The sequence below is a fragment of the Sorex araneus genome, chromosome 1 (assembly GCF_027595985.1).
Source record: "Sorex araneus isolate mSorAra2 chromosome 1, mSorAra2.pri, whole genome shotgun sequence".
Taxonomy (NCBI): Eukaryota; Metazoa; Chordata; class Mammalia; order Eulipotyphla; family Soricidae; genus Sorex; species Sorex araneus.
The window spans coordinates 446,238,687-446,257,354 of record NC_073302.1 but is presented as its reverse complement, the minus strand read 5'-3'; the positions used below and the strand labels follow the sequence as shown (position 1 = coordinate 446,257,354).

Below are 18,668 nucleotides of genomic sequence, written 5' to 3'. Positions count from 1 at the left end.
TTTGGTACATCTACAAAATGGAATACTATACAGCTGTTAGGAGAGATGAAGTCGTGAAATGTGCTTATAAATGGATAAACATGGAGAGTATCATGCTAAGTGAAATGAGTCAGAAAGAGAGGGACAGACATAGAGGGACTGCACTCATTTGTGGAGTGTAGGGTAGCATCACATGAGGCTGACACCCAAGGATGGTAGATACAAGGGCCAGGGGGATTGCACCATAGCTGGAAGCCTGCTTCATGAGCAGAGGGGAGAAGGCAGATGGAATAGAGAAGGGATCACTAAGAAAATGATGGCTGGAGGAACCAGTTGGGATGGGAGAAGCATGCCGAAAGTAGATAATGGACCAAACATGATGACCTCTCAGTGTCTATGTTGCAAGCTATAATGCCCAAAAGTAGAGAGAGAGTATGGGGAATATTGTCTGCCTTAGAGGCAGGGGGAGGGTGGGAAAGGGGAGTATACCCGGGATATTGGTGGTGGGGAATGTGCACTGGTGGAGGGATGGGTATTTGATCATTGTGAGATTGTAACCGAAACATGAAAGCTTGTAACTATCTCATGGTGATTCAATAAAATTTAAAAATTTTTAAAAAAGAAAGTTATCTTTTTGTTTTTGAGTTTTCCCTGTAGCAAGAAAATGTAGAAAAGTTGATCTTTTTTTTTTAATGTAGGAGTATTGCTATTTATTCAGCCATTGATTAATTTAAGCTGATTGAATTGGGCATGAGCTTCATATTACTTATTTTTTGGCTTTTTGGGTCACACCTGGCGATGCACAGGGGTTACTCCTGGCTCTGCACTCAGGTCCACATTACTTTTATTATTCAGAATGTTAATTTTATTATTATTATTATTATTATTATTATTATTATTAAATCACTGTGAGATAGTCACAAAGCTTTCCTGTTTGAGTTTCAGTCACACGATAATCGATCACCCAACCCTCCACCAGTGCACATCTTCCACCACCAAAGTCCCTAGTATCCCCCCATCTCTCCCCCCAACCCATGGCAGACAATCTCCTCCATATTCTTTCATATTGCTTGTCATGAATAGCATAAGATGTCGCGGTCATGCCTCCTGGAATTCTAAAATTTTAGATAATTAGGGTCTGGAGAAATCTGCAGCAAGCTGCTCGATTCGGAGAATTTTTGTGTGTCTTTGGATCACGGCCATTAAGGAGCTTAAGTAGCAGCCAGAGGCAGGTTGTGGGCGTGACCTCCAGGGTCCTAGGGGGGTGGGGGGGATGAGAGGGACCGGCCCATCCCCTCTCCCCTGAGGCCTGGAGTTTGCCTTCACTGAGCCCGAGTACCTGCACTTCTCATTGGGTTCTGGAAGTTGGTGGCCACCCACCAGGCTCTTTAGGGGGCAGGTGGAGGGACGACGCCTGCCCCCACCTGAGGCTCCCCGGTGAAGTCGGCCTGGCTTAGAGTCCGGAGGCATCTCTGCAGCGAGCTGCTCGGTTTGGAGATTCTTTTGTGTGTCTCTGGATCACAGCCCTTGTTTCCATCTTTTCCAGAGAAATAAACTATTGGCATATGCAGGGCGCACCCACTCACACTCCACGCCAGCCCTAACTGAGGCTTTTGATCTCTTTCAAGGTTTATTGGTCTCTGAAGTAAGGCCAATAAATGAGCTTGTATAGCTGAGCCCGAGGTGGTTTGTGGGTGTGGCTCCCACACACCTAACTTTTTTTTTCTTTTTGCTTTTTGGGTCACACCCAGCGATGCTCAGGGGTTACTCCTGGCTCTGCACTCAGGAATTACTCCTGGCAGTGCTTGGGGGACCATATGGGATGCCGGGGATTGAACCCAGGTCGGCCACGTGCAAGGCAAACACCCTACCTGCTGTGCTATCACTCCGGCCCCCACCTAACTTTTGGCTATTTAATTTCTTGATAAACTTGGTCCCAAGTTGTTGGGGTCTGGCCAAAGGCACAGCGGCAATTTTGGGGTATCAGGAAGTCTGAAGGCAACATCAGGCTGCTGATGCACTCGCCCCGCAGGTACAGGTCCACCTGCTGGCTCACAGCTGGTCTTGAAAGGATTTCCTGAGATGGTCTTTGTGGCCAAGTGAGAGAGAGAGAGAGAGAGACAGAGAGAGAGAGGGAGAGAGAGACAGAGAGAGACAGAGAAAGACAGAGAGAGACAGAGAGCAGGGCAGCAAGATGGGGTGCGGAGAGACTAGCAAGGGGGACAGAGGAAAGAAGGTAGGGGAAGAATGAGGAGCAGGCACGTGGAGAGAGAGCCCAGGCTGTGAGACGGAGCTGGACACATGAGCGGGAGAGACAGGAGGAGCCGGGAATGAGGGGCAGGTGAGACCAGGATGGGGGTCAGAGAGACTGGAACTGGCGCCTGGGGAGAATGGAATAAGCGGCAGCTGATCAATCGGCCTGCGTGGCCCTTGTTTCCTCCTCCACTGCCCTTGGCACTGGCTGCCCCTGCTGGGCGAGCAGCCCGAGACCCCCCCACCCGGGTGGCGAGGGGGGAGCCGTCAGGGCCTGCCTTAGCTGCCCGGAGATTGTACAGTCCTTCCCAACGCTGCTGTACTGGGGGCTCTTTCAGGGTCAGGGGAATGAGGCCCATTATTGGTACTGTTTTGGGTACATCGAATACGCCGCGGGTAGCTTGCCAGGCTCTGCCATGCGGGCAGGATACCCTCGGTAGCTTGCCAAGAGTAGCACTGCAGCACTGTCGTCCTGTTGTTCATCAATTTGCTCAAGTGGGCACCAGTATTGTCTCCATTGTGAGACTTGTTATTGTTTTTGGCATATTGAATACGCCACGGGGAGCTTGCCAGGCTCTGCCGTGCAGGCGGGATACACTCGATAGCTTGCCAGTCTCTCCGAGAGGGACGGAGGAATAGAACCCAGGTTGGCCTCGTGCAAGGCAAGCGCCCTACCCGTTATGCTATTGTTGGGTCCGGAGCCGCAAGAAGCAGAGACGGGCCAGTCTTGCAAGACAAAAGTTTATTCAGACCAACATGCTGGGGCTGCACCCCTAGTAGATGCAGCGATTTGTGCTAGCTAGGGCAGCCTTTTTATAGGGCTTGAGTCCTCTGGGTCAGTCACGTTTGTCACGTAGCCTCGTCCAGAGCCACTTTCTTAGAATTCGTGTGTCCGAAGACATTCTTTCAATCTCCTTGCCCTGCGTCAGGAGTTACTATCTGTAACGCCGTGGGACCAGAGTCGCTATCTGGGCTCTGCGTCAGGGGCGGAGTCGCTACCTGGGGTTTGTCCGGAGTTACTATCTGCTGGGCCGGAGTCACCATCTGCTGGGCCGGAGTCACCATCTGCTGGGCCGTGGGAATGGAGTCACTATCTGGGCTCCTTGTTTTCAGCAACTCCTTCTGTGATCGGGTCCCTATCTGTTAGGCACATACGTGAATTCCAACCCAACCGACAGGCAGATGCCAGGATGTAAGTGACAGGATCCAGGCATAGTACATTGTAATATACAGTTTGGGGGCATAAGCATGGTTACAGAAGCAGAACAAAGCGAGGTTACCAAAGTCAGGAGTGGGCTGCCAACCATTTTAACTCAATATAATTTCTTTCAACTTAACACTATCACTCCAGTCCCTTGCCGAGGGTATCTTTGAAAATTTTCACTCAATAAATTTTTTGTTTTTGTTTTGGGGCCACATCTGATGGTATTCCTGCCTCTGTGCTCAGGGATTACTCCTGGTCAGGTTCAAGGAATCACATGCAGTACCAGGGATAGAACCCAGGTCAGCCACAGGTAGGCATCTTACCTGCTGGGCTAGCTCTCCAGACCCTCAGCTTTATAAATTTTGAGACTGAACTTGCAAGTTTAAAATAGTATTTTCTTAGGAAATGTTCATTGTATTATTATTATGCGATAACACTCTTTTTCCCTAATAATGGTTTTTAATCTGTGACCATTTTGATGGTGTTGATATGCCTATGCCAGCTTTATTTGGTGAGAACTTGGTATTTTTTCCTCACTTTCGTAAATTTAAGTTTTCTGTGGATTTATAGTTCAGGTATATACAAGAAAATGTAGTGAGTATTAGTGTTGCTTAACCAATCTGCCCAGCTGTATTTCCCCCCCATTTTATCTAAACACTGTGGTTTGCAAAGATGTTCATGGTGATTTGTTGCCTTCAATATTCCAACCCCAATTCCATTCCACTGTCACTGTCACCTTCTCTCCATTTTCCCAACCAGCCTTCAACAAGCCAAGATTCCCTGGCTTCCCCGGTACAGCCCATCCCACCTGGTGTGCTACTCTGGGATGTCAGTATTGTCAGTTTGGAGATGCATTCGTGGCCATGTGCTCCAGAGAATCCGGACCACTTCACCGGGCCGTCTGGCCAGCGGCACGGTAGGCTTTGGCTTGTGGCAGAGGCTTCTGGGGCTTTGCAAGGGTGGGAGCTGCTTTGTCCCCCTCCGTGACTGCCCCAGAGGTCTCAGCCTGGAGTGGGTGTCTGAGAAAATTTCCGGCTTGATCTCTTTCAAGATTTATTTTTGAGGGGCCGGAGCGATAGCACAGCGGGTAGGGCGTTTGCCTTGCACATGGCCGACCCGGGTTTGATCCCCGGCATCCCATATGGTCCCCCAAGCACCGCCAGGGGTGATTCCTGAGTGCAAAGCCAGGAGTAACCCCTGAGCATTGCCGGGTGTGACCCAAAAAGAAAACAACAACAACAACAACAACAACAACAAAAAGAGATTTATTTTTGAGTCTCTGGCACAACGCTGGTAGATGAGCTTACAGGATGGCAGTGGTGGGCCCACCATCTCGATTTTATTTATTTATTTATTTATTTATTTATTTATTTATTGCTTTTTGGGTCACACCCAGCGATGCTCAGAGGTTACTCCTGGCTCTGCACTCAGGAATTACTCCTGGCGGTGCTTGGGGGACCGTATGGGATGCCGGGGATCGAACCTGGGTCGGTCGCATGCAAGGCAAACGCCCTCCCCGCTCTGCTATCGCTCCGGTCCCCACCATCTCGATTTTAATTGGCAAATATCCCATTTGAATTTATTGTGATCAGTAATTATTTTTTCATTTCTGTTATTTTTCCTTGTTTTCTTTTCTTTTTTTCTATTGATTCTGATTTTTCAGTTTTTATTTTTAGGCCACACCTGGTGATACTCAGGAGATAGTTTCTCCTGACTCTACAGGATCACTCCCGGCAGAGCTCAGGGGGTGCTGGGGCTACAGGATGCTGGGGGTCAAACCTAGGTCAGCGTGTGGAAGGCAGGTGCCTTACCCACCCTACCATTGTTCCAGCCCCTGCTCCTGATTCTTTGGTTTGGTTTTGTTTTTTGGGTCACACAGGTGGCACTTAGTTCTGACTCCTGGCTCTGATCACTCTGATCACTCAGGATCACTCCTGGCAGTGCTCAGGGGACCAAACGGGATGCCAGGTCAGCCTCACGCCAGGCAGACGCCTTACCTGCTGAACTAACACGCCAGCTTATTCTTTTCATACATTGGTTTTTTTTTTTTCTTTTTGGGTCACACCCGGCGATGCACAGGGGTTATTCCTGGCTCTTCACTCAGGAATTACTCCTGGCGGTGCTCAGGGAATCATACGGGATGCTGGGAATCGAACCCAGGTCGGCCGCGTGCAAGGCAAACACCCTACCTGCTGAGCTATTGCTCCAGCCCCTGGTTTGTTTTTTTCCCTTATTAGCTTTTTTCTTTCTACCGACTTGAAATGTATGCCCACAAAAGGAGAAGAAAGGGAGAGACGCCACAGCTGAGTGGGCCCAGGCAGGCCGGGTCTCTGGGCTGAGATCTCTGGAACCTTCTCGGGCCTGGCTGGGCTGAGTGCCTGCCTGGCCAGGAGCCCCAGGGCCCGGCCCTCCTGACTTCCTCCACTGTGTGAGTGTCGCAGCTTCAGGACTGATCCGAAGAGACGGTCCCACACCTCCTACCGTGCAGCGCTGAGACCCAGGAGGAACACAGCAAGTTAGACGAGAAGGTTGCGGAGAAGTTCACTGAGCTCAACGAGGAAAAACAAAAAACAAAAAACAATGCTAAAGTCAGACGAAGACTGTAGGAACACCACTATGAGATTTATTCTGTTACAAGCCATATAAAGTAGATTACTGTGTTCCTGCTAAGAAGGAAGGTTTGGGGGGGGAGGGTGAGAAACTGGGAAAACTGGTGGAGAGAAAATTACACTGTTGATGAAATTGGTGTTCAAACACTCACTGACTACCCCAAACAACTGTATTATGAACAACACTGTAAGTCGCAGTGTTTAAATAAAGTTTCAAACATTAATAAAGGAAAAGAAATAAAATAAGCCATTCTTTTCTGTTTTTTTAGGGTTTATACTAACATTTTACGTATACATTTGGTCGAATACAGTCTAACATTAATTACTCTTTCTACCCTCCTTTTGAACAATAGACTTAAGTAACTTAATCTTAGACTCGATCACATTCTCCCCTCTCTGTTTTGTATATAATTACCCATAATTACCATAAAATTAAACATTTTATTTTTAAGTCTCCTCCAACTCATCTTTTTATTTTATGTAATCAACGCTATTTGGATTTCCCAGTATGCCTACTGGTCTCTTTGCTGACTATTGTTCTTGCTTCTTCCTCCTGAAATATGTTTTAACAGTTCTTTCAGTTCTTTCAGCAAGAATACATTAGAGTGCTTGCTTTGGCAGCACATATACTAAAATATTGGAATGGTACAGAGAAGATTAGCATGGCCCCTGTGCAAGGATGACACGCAAATTCGTGAAGCATTCCATATTTTTTGAACACAGTGGCCACTCAACACCTTTATTGAAACCACAACAGCTAATTAGAGAGAGAGAACAGAAGGGAATGCCCTGCCACAGTGGCAGGGTGGGGTGGGGGGAGATGGGACTGGGGAGGGTGGGAGGGATGCTGGGTTTACCGGTGGTGGAGAATGGGCACTGGTGAAGGGATGGGTTCTCAAACTTTGTATGAGGGAAACATGAGCACAAAAATGTATAAATCTGTAACTGTACCCTCATGGTGATTCACTAATTAAAAATAAATAAATTAAAATAAAAAATTGTATAAAAAATACATTAGAAGTCAATGCTCTCAGCTGTTAAAAAGAAAAACTTTCTCTCACACCCAGTGATAGTCGAGCTGGTAGAGAGTTCTCGGTGACAGCGGCTTTCACACTTGTAATACTTTAACCCCTTGGCTGCCATCCTTCGTGTGTCTGTCACAGAGCTAGCTGAATATCCTCCTTCTGCGTCTGACTCGGTTTTGCAGTCTGACTGCTTTTCAGGTCATCCCTTTGCTTACGATCTTATGAAATTTCACCGCCAAGTGCCTATGTGTGGATTCATTTTTATTTCTCCTCCTTGTAACTTTTCTGGTGTTGTTTTGGGGTCACTCTCAGTGGTGCCTGAGGTCGAGTTCCAGCTCTGCTTCAGGTGTCCGGCATGCAGAGCACTGGACCACTGAGTCTCTGTAGCCCTTTCCTCGGAATCAGAGTCCTAACCCAAGCTATCTTGGAGCAAGTCTGGAAACTCTCAGCCATTCTCTCTCTGCTCTCTCTCTCTCTCTCTCTCTCTCTCTCTCTCTCTCTCTCTCTCTCTCTCTCTGCTCTCTCTCTCTCTCTCTTTCTCTCTCTGTGCTTTATTTTCTCTTGGAGGATTCATGTTTGACCCTTGCTCCTAACACATTAGTCATCCTATTATTCTTTTATTATTCTTTTATTATTAGTCATCCTATTATTACTCCTAGCTATTCTTTTCTTTTTCTTGCTCATCTCTTATTTTTTTTTTTTTTGCTTTTTGGGTCACACCCGGCGATGCACAGGGGTTACTCCTGGTTCTACACTCAGGAATTACTCCTGGCGGTGCTCAGGGGACCATATGGGATGCTGGGATTCAAACCCGGATGGGCCGCGTGCAAGGCAAACACCCTACCCGCTGTGCTATTGCTCCAGCCTCTTTCTTCCTCATCTCTTTAAGGTGTTTGACTTCATTCTGGGTGATGTTTAAAGATGTGTCTTTGAGGGGCTGGAGCAATAGCACAGTGGGTAGGGCGTTTGCCTTGCACGCGGCCGGCCTGGGTTTGATACCCAGCATCCCGTATGTTTCCCTGAGCACCACAAGGAGTAATTCCTGAGTGCATGAGCCAGGAGTAACCCCATGTGCATCTCTGGGTGTGATACAAAAAGAAAAAAATTATGATTTTATTTCCCAGAAAGGAACGATGCCCCCCACCCTCGGCGCCATCTTCATGCCACAATCCACAGAGAAGCGGCAGGCATTCTGGTGAGCAACGCGGCCTGGAAAATGCTCCGGACCCGAGTCGGGGCCAGCAACACCGGGGGGCCGGAAGGAGGAGGTGCCGCCAGCACACCTTCTCCAGATGGAACCCTGGCGCCACTGAGCAGCAACTAACACGGCTCCAGGATTCGGGACTGGGACAGATCCGAGCCGCGCGGCCGCGTTAGCGGCCGCGCGACCTTTTCTAACACCTGAGAACATACAATCTTTGAATGGAAAACTAATTATCAAATGCCTCCTTATTAGGGTTATCTTTTTTAGGGATATAACTTCCACAACAATAGTGAGTTTTGTGTTGAAATATGGAACTTAATCAAGGTGAAGAGAAAATAAAGTGAGGTTCATCAGTTATACAGTTGGGGTGGAGGGCGGGGGGTATACCGGGGATTTTGGTGGTGGAATATGGGCACTGGTGAAGGGATGGTGTTTGAATACGGTATAAATGAGACATAAACCTGAGAACTCTGTAACTTTCCACATGGTGATAAAATTAAAAAAAAATAAAATAAAATAAATGAAGGTATATGGCCAAAAAAAAAAAAATAAAAAAAAAACATTTCTGTGGAAAAAAAAAAAAAAAAAAAAGAAAGGAACGATGCCCAGCAGTGCTGGGTGGTCCGGGCTCCAACTCCAGGTCTCACTTCTGCTGGGCACGAGTTTTACCACTTGTGCCACGTGACTTATTCATGAGCTCACGGAAGCCAGGATTCAAGGGTGGGAATTCAGGGGGTGTGGAAGGCTGTGCTCTCCAGTCTGCACTCTTTTTTTTTTTTTTTTTAAATTGAATCACTGTGAGATATAGTTACAAAACTTTCATGTTTGAGCTTCAGCCATACAATGATCCAACAGCCATCCGTCCCCCAGTGCACATTTTCCGCCACCAGCGTCCCCAATATCCCCACCTCCGTACCAGTCCTCACCCTGCCTCTATGGCAGAGAGTTTCCCCAATACCTTCTCTCTACTTTTGGTTTGCTCGAATTTTCCCATCACCGTTCAAGCCTGCCTGTCAGGGGCAGACGCTAGATAATTTATTTTCTATTGCTCACTTTGAATACTGGAATTCTAAGATTGTAAACGGCTGGGGTCCAGAGACATCTCTACAGGGCCATAGTCCATCTGGGGAGTCAATGGAGAATGCCTGGACCAGGGCGGTTGGTGCGTTGAGATGGCACCCAGAGGCAGACTGTGGGCGTGACAGCCGGAGTCCAGAGCAGGCAGGGAGCCGGGGAGGGACAGCCCAGCTCTTCAGCTGCCGCCACTGCCGTGTGACCTGGAGTCTTCGTCCTGGAACCGCATATCTGGGCCAGTCTGCACTCTTGGAGCTCCTTTGGGCTACTCCAGAACCACTGTCAGCTCTGGGCACACTTTTTTTTTGGGGGGATGCACTCCTGGCTCTGCACTCAGGAATTACTCTTGGCGGTGCTCAGGGGACCATATGGGATGCTGGGGATCGAACCCGAGCTGACCTGATGCAAGGCAAATGCCCTCGCCGCTGCCCCACAGCTCCAGATCCCACCTGTGGGCACCCTTTGTGTGAACTGCAGGCTTGGGACGTTCGGAAGCTTGCAGATAGGTCCAAACCCTACGGAGTGTGACGAGAGCATGGGGGGTTTCGAACTCTCCAGGGAGCCTCTCCTTGCCCCAGAAGAGAAAAATAAAGATCTTCGGTTTTCTTTCTTGTCTGTTTGCTTTATTTTCCGGGCCACACCTGGCTGTTCTCAGGGCTTGACTCCTGGCTCTTTGCTCAGGGATCACTCCTGGCTGACTTGGGCCATCAGAGGGGCTGGGGGTCAAACCCATGTTGGCTGCATGCAAGCAAGGCAAAGGCTCTACCTACTGTGCTGTCTCCCCAGCCCAGCGCTGGCTTCCTTGAGCCGGTGTGTGGGGAAACCGCTCTGACTCGAGGTCTGACACTCTGGCTTATTTGGGAACCCAGGTCCAAGACTTCGCTTCCGGAATCACATGGTCATTAAATACCCTCGGTAAGGGAGGGGTCACAGAGACAGGACAGGGCACAGGGATCTTGCTTTACTCACAGCTGACCCCAATTCCATCCCCGCACAAAGTCCCTGTGTTCAGAGCCAGGAATAATAAGCCCTGAGCACAGCCAGGTGTGACCCCAAAACCTAAACCAAAACCTAACCAAGAAAACAAAACAACAACCTCCAGGGGCTGGAGTGATAGTACAGCGGGGAAAGGACTTGCCAACCTGGGCCAACCTGGGTTTGATCCCTGGCATCCCGTACGGTCCCCCGAGCACTGTCAGGAGTAACTCCTGAGCACAGAGCGAGGAGTAACCCGTGAGCATCGTTGGGTGTGACCCCAAAACACCACACACACACACACACACACACACACACACACACCCCTCGAGGGGCTCCTTCAGCTTCCGCACAGTAAGTTCTCCCCAGAGCGCCACATGTCGGAGTGAAGAGGAGCTTCCTGTGCCTTGTGGAGCTGGGGGGACAGTGACTGCAGCTGCCACTGTCGATCGCAACTCGCGGCCACGGGGACGAGGCCAAGCCCAACCCGTCCTGCCACCCGTGGGACCGGAAGCTGCAGCTCCAGGCCTGTGGCCCCCGAGAGGACAGTGATGACGGGGGTGGCATCACTCTGCAGCGCCAGAGCCCGTGACAAACACACGAATCCTGAACTCAACAGTTGGACCCTCTGTCTTGGCCCAGCCCCCTTCAGTGAAGTCCAGGGCCAGACACTGGCGAAGGTCATGAGGCTTCAGTGAACCCCTTGGACAGACAGTGGGCAGCAGCGGGGTCCACCCTGGAGAGGAGAGAATCCCAAAACCAATACTGTACCGCCACCTCCTGGAAGCCAGGAGAAAGCCCGCCAGTTGCTTAACTGGACTTACTTAAAATGGAAGCAAAAGGAACTTGACGAAAGGAGGAAAGGTGTGGGCTCATGGGCACCGTTCATCAGCCACGGTGAGAAACCAGGGCAATGCGGTGTCACAGGAAGGAAAAGGACAATTCTCCGGAAACCAAGCTCAAAAACGCAGAAGGTGGGCATCTGAAAATTCAAAACAGTTATGGAGATGTTTCTAGTTACAGGAAAACTCAGAAAGGCAATTCCAGGAGCTCAGGAATGAAATTAATGAGGAGAACGTATACTTCACTAAACGGAGACGCGAAAACTCTGCTAGCATTAAACTGAGAATCGGGGAGTTGTTTGAGGAACATAAAAATACTAATTTTAAGAGCTGTGCTACTCCTATGTTCATTGCAGCATTGTTTGTTATAGCCAAGATATGGATTAATTGAAGGGCTCATTGGTAAATGACATGTAATGAATGGATAGGAAAGATGTGTGTAGACACAATGGAATACTACAAACAAGGGGAAAGTTTGCAACAGGCTGGGGCTTGGAGATATTACGGTAACTGAAATAATTCAGATGCAAAAAGACCAGTATGATTTCACTCATGTGAAAGAAAGCAAAGCAAATGGATAAAATGAAAAACAGAACTCAAGATTCAGAGAAAAGGTCGGTGGTTAGCAAGAAGGATGGGGTGAAATGGGTAACAGAAGCCAAATGGATGATTGTAGATTGAAACCAGATTTTTGGTAGGGATAGAACCATAAAGAATGCAGATGTTGAAGTGTAAAGATGTACCTCTAAAATATATAAAATTATAAAGTAATGCTACTTCAATAAAATTCTTGAAAACCTGGCATGGTTCCTCGGTTGTCTTTCTGTGTGACAGGCATTCTTTGGGTCTGTTCAAATAGACCACTCAGGACTCCGGTTTCTAAGTATTCTTCATCATCCTAAGGACTGAGTTCCTTCACTGTCATAAATATCCTTTAGCGTCCTAAGAACAGAGTTCCAGGTCCAGCTACACATGGGTGTTAGTCAAGTTGTGCCTGGCTGTGTGCTTTGAGATAGGTGGCCTTTAGATGATCTAGTGTAGAATATTCTCTGTGCAACTGGATGTGGAAATCCTTTCATTTTCTTTCTTTCTTTTTTTCTTTTTGGGTCACACCCAGTGGTGCTCAGGGCTTTGCATTCAGGAATTACCCCTGGTGGTGCTTGGGGGACCATATGGGATGCTGGGAATAGAACCTGGGTCAGCAGCATGCAAGGCAAACGCCCTCCCCGCTGTGCTATCGCTCCAGCCTCAATCCTTTCATTTTCAACCAGCATCCACTAGCACCTTTCTGTGTAAGGATCCTAATTGTGCTCTTCACTGCATTGGTTTTTGTTTGTTTGTTTGTTTGTTTGTTTGTTTTCTGGCTTTTTGGGTCTCACCCAGCCACACTCAGGGATTACTCTTGGCTTTGAACTCTGGAGTTACACCTGGCAGTGCTCAGGGGATCATATGGGATGCCAGGGATCAAATCCTGATCAGCTGCATGCAAGTCAATCGCCCTACCGGCTGTACTGTCACCCCGGCCCGTCACTGCCCTGATGTTCCCTGTTCTGCTCATCGTGGGCAGTTCTTGTCTTCCTCCTGCCTGGCACTGAGGAGGAATCCGGCATGTCTTGGTATGCACAGTTCCAAGGTGGAGCAGATGGATGAGCAACTGGTCTGGTGTGGGTGAGCAGCGTAAGGCTGGGCCGGGGGCCGGAGCCCCTGCAGACAGGGGTGGGTGTGCTGGCTCCTGCCCAAGTGTGTGGGGCTTGAAACTGACCACAGTGAGATCATTTGCACCACGAAGTTAGAAAATACTAAAATTCACTACTGCCCTTCACGCCAGGACCAACTCTTGGATGTCCCAGCACACCCATGATTTGGGCCAACAAAAATGTAGAAATAGCAAACATGGAGGCTGGAGGCATAATACCGTGGATAAGGCGCTGGCCTTCCTCCTGGCCAGCCTGCATTCGATCCCCAGTACCCCATATCACCCCTGAGCAGCCTCAGGACACATCCCTCAGCACAGAGCCAGGAGTAAGTGTTAGTTCAAAAAGTGTGTGTGTGTGTGTGTGTGTGTGTGTGTGTGTGTGTGTGTGTGTGTGTGCTGTGGGCGCTTGGTGGCCGAGTCGCCTTGCACCCTGGCCAGCCGACAGCAATGGGTGAATGCAGGAGGGATGGGGCCCGAGCTGGGTGGCAATCAGTCGCGGTTTATTCCAGTCTCCACCCTGCCATTGACTCCACTCTCCCCGCCCGCCCATCCCAGTCTCACGCTGCCCCATCCCGGTCTCCTCATGTCCAGCCTCACAGCCTTAGTAATCCCCCACTCCTCAGGGGTTGGGGGTCGAAATGATGTCGGCGGGCCCCACGGGTGACCGATGTGAAGTGGGGAGAAGAAAGACGGTCATTTTCTCCCAATCTGCCTCTGCCATCCGGGACCCTGGGTTATTGCGTTCTTGTCTCGCCTTGCAGAGAGGAATTTCAGGAGTAGACAAGCAGTGAAGTAAATAGGATGGAGAGAAGGAGAGAGAGAGAGAGAGAGAGAGAGAGAGAGAGAGAGAGAGAGAGAGAGAGAGAGAGAGAGAGAGAGAGAGAGAGAGAGAGAGAGAGAGGGAGGGAGAGAGAGAGAGGAGAGAGAGGAGAGGGAGAGAGAGATAGAGAGAGAGAAACTCATTCAAGAGAGAACGCGGGCTTCTCCAAGGGCAGGGAGAGCCCCTACACACACATCCCAGCATTAGACAGGAAAGCATGAAAGTCCACATCTCAAGGAGGGGAGACGCAGGCAACACATGTGCTCGGGCACCACATGTGCTCAGCCATGTGGACCCACGCAGCACACGTGCCCGGGCAGCATATGCACGCATTCCTTTGTTTAAGGTGACTTTTATAGGATTTATCCAACCTGCCCCCACGGGGGGCTTCTGCCTACATAAGAGTCCATTGCCAGAGTTGTTGCTAAGTGGGTAGAATTGGGTGCAGCCTTTGAAACTCCGCTTCTTGGCCTTTAGTCCTGCTAGATCTTCTCTGGACTGAATCACCAAAGTTAGTTGGATTAAGGGAGAGGTCCGAGGGTTTTCAAGGAACTTCCTGGGGAGGGGTCCAATCTCCCTAGGACCTGCTGAAGGTCTTATCAGGTCTTTGTTTCCAGTATCCACAGGAATTTTCCTTCCCAGAAGAATTGTTGACCTACATTTCATTGCCAAGGGCCTGTCCCTGTCTACCTGCCTACATCAGAAATGCACACAGGTGTAGAAGCACAATCATCAAATGTCAAGTCCTTCCTTCTGGGGAAGCTTCTTCTAGGATAAAATCTCCTCCTGCTGGGAGATCCGCCCAAGGGCAGAATCCTTTAAGGGCATATTTCTCCTTTCCCTAGTTCAAATCCATTTAATCAGTCATCTTAAATTTAGTTCTTAATAGTATCTCTAGTCATTTTGTATGGACACAGTAAGAGATTTATCAACCTTAAAGGGTGGCTCTTCCTGGGGACGTCTCGCTATATAGCCCAGAAGAGGTCCTCAGGCCAGGTCAGTCTTTCCTAGCCCCAGCAGGATCCTTATCCACTTCTTTTTGGGTCATGACAGAGTTTGTCCATGGCCATGCTCTTATTATAAGTTTTATGGCACGTGGCCTGTCCCATTTCAATGCCTGGGTAATTTACGGCTTGCCCTCGGTCTGTCCGATCCCTCACCAGGGCCCTCCTTTTGTGGTAGTAGGAACTAAGGGCCACTGAGGCTTAAGTCAAGTAAATATAACAGATGCCCAGGAGTAAATATTATTCAGAGTCAATTAACTCAAGTTACAAGACATAGCATTAACTGTCTTCCTGTATCTATACAAAAAGGATATTCCTGTAAAGTAAACTGCGGAGGACATAAAGGAAAGAGAAAAGCAGTATTTCACTTACAAATACAAAATCCAAAGTCCTCTGAAGAATCTGATTTTACAAATCACAGGGTCTGACTAGGGGAAAGGCGTGATTAACTGGTGGGGAGCAAAGCACAAAGTAGAAGCTAAAGATGAGCGGGAGGGCCTCAGGACCAGTCACGGGTGTCACTCAGTGCTCCTAAACTCCTTCCGGCGGGGAAGAAAGGACAGACCTATGTTATCCAGCGTCGGGTCGGGCGCTTGCCTTCTACATGGCCAACCTGCATTCAATCCCCAGGATCCCAGAGAGTCCCTGAGCAGCCTCAGGAGACATCCCTGAGCACAGAGCCAGGAGTAAGTCCTGAGCACTGCTGGGCGTGAGCGACCCCTTGTCCCAAGAAAAAAGAAAAAGCAAACATAAGCCAGCCTGTATCGAACAAGAATCATGCGAAGGAAGTCAAGTCGGAATGCAGGAAACTAATACTCTGAACTGTGCCAACGAGAGACGTTTGTGGTATCCCTCATTGGTTAGGGTTAAGTCTGAGACCTACTGGTTCCAATGAGCAAAAGGGGGCACCCGGATTTGAACCGGGGACCTCTTGATCTGCAGTCAAATGCTCTACCCCTGAGCTATGCCCCCTCTCTGGGGGAGAGGACCTAGTCACGCCTTTCACCTGTACGGCCATGCCCAGCAGCCCTATAAACCCTTGCCAGTCCCAGGGGCCCGGCCTCCCTGCAGCCGTCCCGCCTGCCTCATCACGATTTTATTCCTCTGGTGTAAAGAGGCAGCAGGCTCCCGCCCACCGCTGGGAAAGCACAGGACACGCAGAGGAAGGGCCTTTGGTCAGTCCTTTGTCCAGATCTGGGCTCCGTGGCCGTCCAGTGACTGCTGCTCCTTTCTCGTGAGACTGGACCCTAAGTCCACGGCTGCTGACACTCAGTTCCAGACCCTGACACTAACCCCTGCCCCACCCTTCCTCCGGTGCCTGTCGCCTGCATCTGCCAGAAATGGAAAAGCCACAGAACAGGGGCCATCTGGGGAGAGAGCCGCAGAGCACAGGCCTGGGGCCAGAGGGGCCTCAGCGCAGGGAGCACGAGGACTCGCCCGGGGCTCGGTGTGAATCCCTGGGCGGGCCTCAGAGGGCCCGGACTCTGGAGTCCTCCCAGAGCCTGTCGGACGGGCAGAGCCGGGGAGGGGAGGACTGGATTCCTCGGCCAGAGTCAGCGATGAAACACCTGCTGCGGCCCTGGGCCTCCTCCGCGCCCCCTGCAGGAAGGCCCGGGTACTGAGCCCCCTCCAGGGAGGCGCCGGGAGTGGAATCCTAGCAGTCAGCCCTGGGGGACGGCCAGGGTTCAAACCAAGGGTCAAACTGCGCATCCCCCGAACTCGGCTTGAGGCCGGCAGTTCTTGCTTTCAGGGTGCATAGGGGCTCCTTGGAGGGCTTGCCGTCTCGCCCTAAACGTCTCCGAGGACCAAGTTTGCAGGGGCTGATGAAGGTCTGGACCACCCTTTGGAAACACTGCAAGACCCTCCCACGTCGGGGACCCGGCCCGCGGCACATTGAGGCCACACGCAAAGTGCCTGATCCCGATGCCTCGTCCGCGTGTCCAGCAGGAGCTGGCCCCTAGCTGCCCTGAGGGCCAGAGTCCCGGGCTCTTCCCTGCCCTGGGACCCCTGGGGGCCCTCTTCCCGCGGTGCAAGCTAGGATGCTAGGACCCAAGACGTTTCCCATTCCCTGGCCCAGCACGGTGCGTGTGGGTCTTACCCAAACACGGGGAAGACAGACAGGCCACTTCCTTCTGGAGCAGCCCACACTGACAGGGTGCGATTAGGGATGTGGCCGTCACAAAAGGGGATCACTTGGTGGGGGGGGTCACAGGGACGCCTGATGGGGGGCGGGGGCCGATGACCTGGATGACCTATTAGGCCCTGCTGGATCCAGAGAAGAAGGATCCGCCTGAAGGCTCACGTCCTGGAGCAGAGTACAGTGCTCCCCCACCGCCATTGCTAGTAAGGTATAAAGGGGGAGGGCTTCGGGCTGTCTCTGAATCTGGTCAGTGGGTCCCCACGGGGGGCTAATGTGAGGCAGAGAGGAGAGGGACGGTCACGTTCTCCTGATCTGCCTCTGCCACCTGGAACTGGCTGGGAAGGTTAGGACCGAGAAAGCCCAGAGAGTCAGTGCTGGGCCGTAGGCCTTCCCCTGGGGTTCCCGGAACTTTGTCCTGTCCCACAGAAAAGACTTTCAAGAGCAGACAGCAGTTCGCCTTGCACGCAGCCGACCCGAGTTCGATTCCCAGCATCCCATATGGTCCCCTGAGTCCTGAGTGCAGAGCCAGGAGTGACCCCTGAGCATCGCTGGGTGTGAACCAAAAAGCCAAAAAAAAAAAAAAAAGAATAAAAAAGAAAGAGCAGACAGCAGTGAAGTGAAACAGACTTCATTTGGAAGGCTTTTAGGAAGGGGAAGGAGGGAGAGAAAGTGAGAGAGGAACGCTCCCCAGGGAGAAGGCGGACACGTGTGCTTGGGCACCACATATGCTGGGCCACATGGGCACAAGCAGCACATAGGCTAGGACAGCATATACAGGCCCTTTCTTTTCTCTAAGGTGCCCCATGTGGGGCTTTCTAGCGAGGTAAGAGTTCGTTTCGAAGGCGGTTGGTAAGAGGGTAGAGTTGGGAGTGGTGGATGGTCCTCTTTGAAATTCCTTTCCTGGCCTTCTGTTCCTGCTAGCGCCTCTCTCAGAGAGGGGTCCAGCCTTCTCTGGGTCTGTTACTGGCACCAGGTGAGGGTCTTTTCAGGCCTAGGGTCCTGTGTTTGCAGCCTTGGCCCTATTGGTATTATTACATCCTGGGAATTCCGTTGCCATGGGGTCCCTTCCCTATCTATTTGCCTGCATCATATTTCCCCCTAGAAATTTCAGCACCTTAAGTCTTTATGGGAAAAATTAGTGGAGGTCTGTCTTCTGTAATTTCTTCATGCTGACAAAGGGCTGTAGACCCTGCCTACACCGGGGGGGAAATCTCATGCTACATTAGCTTTAATGAGTCTCAGGCGACAAATTGGTTGACTTTCTGAAGTTATCAATGCCTGAAAGACAGAGATCAGAGGCGGAGGAATGCCACTTAGAAATGATTAGACCTTGGAGGAGTAAAATGCCCTCTCTGACCTCGTAAGGGCAGAGTGGTTTGCTGTTTTAGGAAATAAAAGTTAAAGCAATATAATGCCATACCTATTTGTCTGATCATAACATGAAAAGGAATAATTCTTCACCTATGAATTTGGTTGATAGAAAATGAAAAAGATAAAATGTAAATTTTTTTTTTTTGCTTTTTGGGTCACACCTGGCGATGCACAGGGGTTACTCCTGGCTCTGCACTCAGGAATTACCCCTGGCCATGCTCAGGGGACCATATGGGATGCTGGGATTTGAACCTGGGTCTGCCGCGTGCAAGGCAAACGCCCTACCCGCTGTGCTATCTCTCCAGCCCCAAAATGTAAAATATTTTTTAGAAAATAAAACATTTCTATGAAAATAGAAAAAAATACCGTGTCCGGATTTTTCTAATGGATATAGAAACACTAAGTCACTTCTCTGGCTTTCTCAGTATGGATTGGAAAAGCTTCTGCCCATCCACTGAATGTGTCAATAAGA

The 18,668-nt window shown here is 50.1% G+C and overlaps 2 non-coding genes across 2 annotated transcripts; one reads left to right on the top strand and one right to left on the bottom strand.

Annotated features, from left to right (window-relative positions):
- Window positions 1-6,650: 6,650 nt before the first annotated feature.
- On the top strand, window positions 6,651-6,759 carry LOC129401312 (U6 spliceosomal RNA). The gene has a single exon (XR_008628243.1). It is a non-coding gene; the product is annotated as a U6 spliceosomal RNA (small nuclear RNA).
- An 8,826-nt stretch (window positions 6,760-15,585) lies between these two features.
- TRNAC-GCA (transfer RNA cysteine (anticodon GCA)) lies at window positions 15,586-15,657 on the bottom strand. The gene has a single exon. It is a non-coding gene; the product is annotated as a tRNA-Cys (tRNA).
- Window positions 15,658-18,668: the final 3,011 nt, after the last annotated feature.